Raw genomic sequence first — 6,000 nt, 5'->3', positions numbered from 1 at the left:
TCTCATAAAGATGTGTGTGTAATATTTGTTTGTGTCTTGCAGCTCTCAAATATCTGATTATTCTATGTGGCTCTTACATTAAGGAAGTTTGGCCTCTCCTGCTATAGGCCTTTAGGGGGGAGTGGAAATTAGTTCTTGGGGGTCACATTCACACACACACACACATCACATCACTGAAATCTACAGACCCTGACAAATCCTAAATGCAGCTTTCAAGCTGCCTAATTTTGAGTTACTGTATTGAGGTTATGTAACCCCTAGCTAAAAATGGAATGAGCCAGAAAAGGACAGAGCCTCTAGATGTAGAAGGGTGCAGACTGTGTGAAAAACAGGAAAGAAAGACTGCCCTGCTAGGGACCTTTCACCTTAATCATAGGCTCTTAATGCCCCATTTAAGGTAACTATGATTTATGGACAGAATGTGGTAAGAGTGGGAGGGTTTTGTTCTAAACTGTAAATTTTTGAATTATTGTTTCAGGGTTGTGTTGTCTAATGAAGAGCATTTGGGACCTTCATCTTGGAAGTTGGTGCACAGAGTGTTCAACTGGAGACTTCTTGGGCCACCAACAAGAGGAAAGAGATGGACTGTGGGGATGACAAGCTGTGAAGTTAATTGTTTGGACTTTAAAAGATCTATTGTGTCACTAAGATCTAGGTTTTTGTTACATGATATGATATAACATTATGTGAAAAGTAAAATGTTTTATTCCCTTCAAAGTGTTGCAGATTCATTCCAAGTTCTGCCCATGGAACCCACAAGCTGAGGTTACAGTTGCATTGCATATATATTGAGTTGCCAACCTCCAAGTGGGACCTGGAGATCTCATGCTATTAAAATTGGTTTTCAGACAGCAGAGATCAGTTCCCCTGGAGAAAATTTATGCTTTGGAGTGTGGACTCGATGGCATTGCACCTTGCTAAAGTTACTCCCCTCCCCAAACCCTGTCCTCCCCAGGTTTCACTCCCCAAAAATCTCCAGGAACTGGCACTGAAAATATATTTGCCCATTCTACTCTCCTTGGCATCATACTTTTATTTACCCAACTTTCCTTGATACCTTCTGATATTTTAAAGTCGCTGTTAAACAGATGTCTTTGGAAACTACATGTACCTAGAGCTTTAAATCATCAAAACCTTTCCCTATGTCCTCCACACCCACCTAATATATCTGGCTAGGTACCTATCAGTAACAAGGTAAATAACTTGAGAAGATAAATATCACAGAGGGTTCTCAAGGAGACACTTCTTTTTTTATAAACAGGACCCAGCTGTGGAAAATGGCGCTAATCTCTGCTACACTTGCCATCTTGTAGATCTGAGGCCAGGTGCTGAAGATCACCCATTTAATTGTGTTTGAAGCCCAGAAAAGACAAAAGCAAAAGCAGCTGCTTCTGGTCCAAAGAGACACTCAATGGAAATATGCTCTGCTGCATAAACATAAAGCCCAGCCTCTTCTTTCCCCATATTTACAAGCAGATTTTAGTTTGTTTTGTTTTTTTCTCCCTGTACCAAGGGATGCTTTGAAACACATGCTAAAAAGTGAGAAAGATAATGAACAAGATGCATTTGCATTGACACAGAAGCCATTCCTGCAAAGATTCTTTAAAAAGCGGGGGGGGGGGGGGGTAATTATGTGTTAGATAATAAATGTACATTTTCTCCTACTTAAGTAGCAGTTGCTTCTTTATACTTATAATAATATTGACAGTGGTGTTTAAGTACCTGCTTATTTTAACAAGGAGGTCACAATGTACATGTACTGGAACAATACAGCCGCTAAATGTTAATTTCACCCTTGCAGTAGTCAACAAGGGTGGGGGGGGAGAAAAGTGCTGCTGGCTTATAGCTCAGGGCAGAACTGTTGCCCGGATCGAGAGTTTAGTCAATGAAGCTGAAATTGTGACTCATAATGGAACCTGTTAGAAAAGTAACTTCTTTGGCTTAGCTTGTGAGCAGTAAGTGTAATAAAAAAAGCCTGGGCTAATATCGTTATCAATACCACCCCTGGTTGTAGTTGATTAGGTATTATTGCATTACTTTCCATTTTATAGCAAACTACAGAGGGGAATGCATTGGATTAACATTATAAATTATCCATTTGGGGAAAAAATGTGTCACTTTATATTGTGCCTGGGAAGATGATATTAAATAAATATTTAATGGTTGTTTACTGCTGATTTCTAGACAGGGTTACCAGAAGAAATTAGCTAATATCCCAGCAAATTACATCATAGTCTGATAATGTTCCAGGAATGGGTTTGAAGGCCCACTGAACTGTAAAACCTTATAGGGAACCCCAGTGTTTACTGTTAAAACCTATGCAGAATCTCTCCATGTTCCCAGACATACCCTTTCCATATTACACACATAGGCTTGCCATTTTCCTGCCTATGATGGGTAATCCCTCTCTCATTCACAATCTCCTACCCTCAACTTGAGGGTCTCAAGAAACTGAGGGTGGGGGAGATAACTGAGATGCAAAGGATGGCCTATTAGCTCTGCTTCCATGACCATTATGCTCCATCCTGGAATCACCTGCCAGGCTCTGACCTATCACATGTCATTTTGTGTCTGCCCTAGGTTCCAGTCCTATCTCACCAAGTTCTATTTCTGATCTTCTAACCATCATACATTGTCTGAAGGACTGCTGATTCCCTTATGAGCCTACACAACCACTATGCCCATCCTTCTGAGATTAGGCAAATAACAATGTGGAGAAGAGCCTTCTTGGTACAAAAGCTCTAGAACTCTCTCCCCAGTGAGATTCACCAGTCCCTTTCCGTTGCCATCTTCTGCCAGCAGGTAAAGCTTCTTGCTTCATTTGGTGTTCCCTCAGTTATCCCTACCTCCTGCCCAATGTTTTGCTGTTTTTATGCCTTTGTATGTATTTTAGTTCTGGTACCAGGTTCCTCTGATCCCAGAGGATATCAGGGTCAGGTCTGAGTGTAAAGCCATCTCTCCCTCCATGGTTGCTTTTAGTTGGGCAAGTGTTCCACAATAGAGCCTCAGAATAGAGCAAGAGGAGGAGGTTTGTTTTCACCAAACGCTCACCCTCTGCTCTGCAACACTTAGCTTGGAAGAAGTTGACAGAATTCTCTCCACTATGAGCCCAACAACATGTGATTTGGACCCTTGCCCATCTTGGCTGATTAAAACTTGCCGGATGGAGCTTTGATATCCTATACGGGATATCGTAAATAGATCCTTCTCTGAGGGGCTCTTTCCAAGGCCCCTTAAAGAGGCAGTAGTCCACCCTCTCTTGAAAAAAAACCAACATTAGACCTGGCTGAATTGGCACACTACCAACCGATCTCAAATTTAGCCTTTTTGGGTAAAATTATTGAGAAGGCAGTAGCGCTACAGTTACAGAGTTTTCTGGAGGATGCTTCCATCCTAGATCCACACCAGTCCAGCTTTCACCCAGGTCATGGGATGGAGACAGTAATGGTTGCCCTCATGTATGATCTCCAGTGACATCTGACTCAAGGCGGTTCGGCAGTATTGATATTGTTGGACCTGTCAGCTGCATTTGACATGGTCAGCCATCATAAGAACATAACATAAGAGAAGCCATGCTGGATCAGGCCAACGGCCCATCAAGTCCAACACTCTGTGTCACACAGTGGCAAAAAATGTTATATACACACATACACTGTGGCTAATAGCCACTGATGGACCTGTGCTCCATACACTGTGGCTAATAGCCACTGATGGACCTGTGCTCCATACACTGTGGCTAATAGCCACTGATGGACCTGTGCTCCATATTTTTATCTAAACCCCTCTTGAAGGTGGCTATACTTGTGGCCGCCACCACCTCCTGTGGCAGTGAATTCCACATGTTAATCACCCTTTGGGTGAAGAAGTACTTCCTTTTATCCGTCTTAACCTGTCTGCTCAGCAATTTCATCGAATGCCCACGAGTTCTTGTATTGTGAGAAAGGGAGAAAAGTACTTCTTTCTCTACTTTCTCCATTCCATGCATTATCTTGTAAACCTCTATCATGTCACCCCGCAGTCGACGTTTCTCCAAGCTAAAGAGTCCCAAGCGTTTCAACCTTTCTTCATAGGGAAAGTGCTCCAGCCCTTTAATCATTCTAGTTGCCCTTCTCTGCACCTTCTCTAAAGCTATAATATCCTTTTTGAGGTGCGGCGACCAGAACTGCACACAGTACTCCAAATGAGACCGCACCATCGATTTATACAGGGGCATTATGATACTGGCTGATTTGTTTTCAATTCCCTTTCAATTCAGTTGCTGATTCACTGCCTTGCCGACGCAGGGATTCAGGGGTTGGCCTTGCAATGGCTCTCCTCCTTCCTCTGTGATCGGGGACAAAGTGTGGTGATTGGGGGACAATCGTCCCAGAGACACCCACTTAATTGTGGTGTGCCTCAGGGGGCGGTGCTCTCTCCGATGTTGTTTAATATGTATATGTGTCCCCTTGCCCAGATTGTCTGGAGATATGGGCTGGGTTGCCATCAGTATGCTCTATCTATTGACTATCTACTGACTCAGCTCTATCTACTGACTCAGCTCTATCTACTGATAGATGGCCATTCTTCCTCTGCCCCAGAAAACCTAGACTTGGTGCTGCAAGCCATGGCAGGGTAGCTTAGGCTGAGTTGGCTGAAGCTGAATCCAATGAAGACAGAGGTTCTTTGCCTGCATTGTGGCAGTCTGGGAAGGGAAATCCCCCTACCAGCTTTTGATGGGGTGCCACTGATGACAGCACCCAGAGTCAGGAGCTTGGGGGTGCTGCTGGAGCCTACGTTAACTATGGAGGCCCAGATAACAGCCACTTCCAAATCTACCTTTTCCCATCTTAGGTGGGTAAGGCAGTTGGTCCCCTTCCTTGAGCGTGGCAACCTGGCAACTGTGATCCATGCTACAGTCACCTCAAGACTGGACTACTACAATGTCCTCTACATGGGGCTACCCTTGTCTTGAATCCGGAAACTGCAGTTGGTGCAGAATGTGGCGGCCAGACTGTTATTGGGGCTCTCTATACGGGAGCACATACAGCTGGGGCTGCAGGAGCTGCACTGGCTGCCAATAGTCTACCGGATTTGCTACAAGGTGCTGGTCATTACCTTCAAAGCCCTATATGGCCGAAGACTTGTCTACCTTAGTACCTTAGGGACCGTCTCTCCCCACACATTCCCCAGAGGGTACTTATATCTGGGACGCAGAATTTACTGTCAATCCCCGGGCCAAGGGAGGCGAGATTGAAGTCAACTACCCTCTCCTGGTGGAACCAACTCCCGGAAGAAGTAAGGGCCTTGTGGGACCTTGCCCATTTCTGCAAGACCTGTAAAACAGCCCTCTTTTGACTCGCCTTCAACTGAATAATAGTATAAGAGGATGCCCAACATTGCTGAATACATTGGAACCACTATACTAGCACCAGAACTATTTTTAAATTGTTTTAAATTATTTTAATTGCTATAACTTAATCTGTCCTAATTGTTAAATCCTAGTGTTTATCTGTTGTTTTATTGTTTTGGTCTACTTGCTGTGAGCCGCCCTGAACCTGCTTCAGCGGAGAGGGCAGGATATAAATCCAATAAATAAATAAATAAAATTATCTGTTCCTACCTGTCAGGGAATACCAGACATTGACCCCAGCCATTTAGGTTCTATTGTTTTAATGATGTGTTGTTGTTCTTTGTAGTTGGTTTTCATGGTTTTAAAATGTGATTTTATTTTGTACATTTTAATTTTTAGCCACCTTGGTGGTCCTTGTGAGGACAGAAAGGCAGGGTATAAATTTTGTAACAAAATAAAATAAAGATTGAAGGCTCCAAGAATCTGAAAGTGTGGTGCTGGTGATTCCAAGAGCTGACATATTAAAAGGGTCTATTCTGTCAGACCAGTCCTGTAAGTTCCCAAAAATGTATCTAGATTCCTTCTTGATCTTTCTAGAATCCAAGACTGCTGCGAAGGTTTATTTCTAAAGTACAAAAAACATTAGTTTTTTTGCTATACTGACAGCAATG

The sequence above is a fragment of the Heteronotia binoei genome, chromosome 21 (assembly GCF_032191835.1).
Source record: "Heteronotia binoei isolate CCM8104 ecotype False Entrance Well chromosome 21, APGP_CSIRO_Hbin_v1, whole genome shotgun sequence".
Lineage (NCBI taxonomy): Eukaryota > Metazoa > Chordata > Lepidosauria > Squamata > Gekkonidae > Heteronotia > Heteronotia binoei.
The sequence above is the reverse complement of the archived record's forward strand: the minus strand, read 5'-3'. Positions refer to the sequence as shown.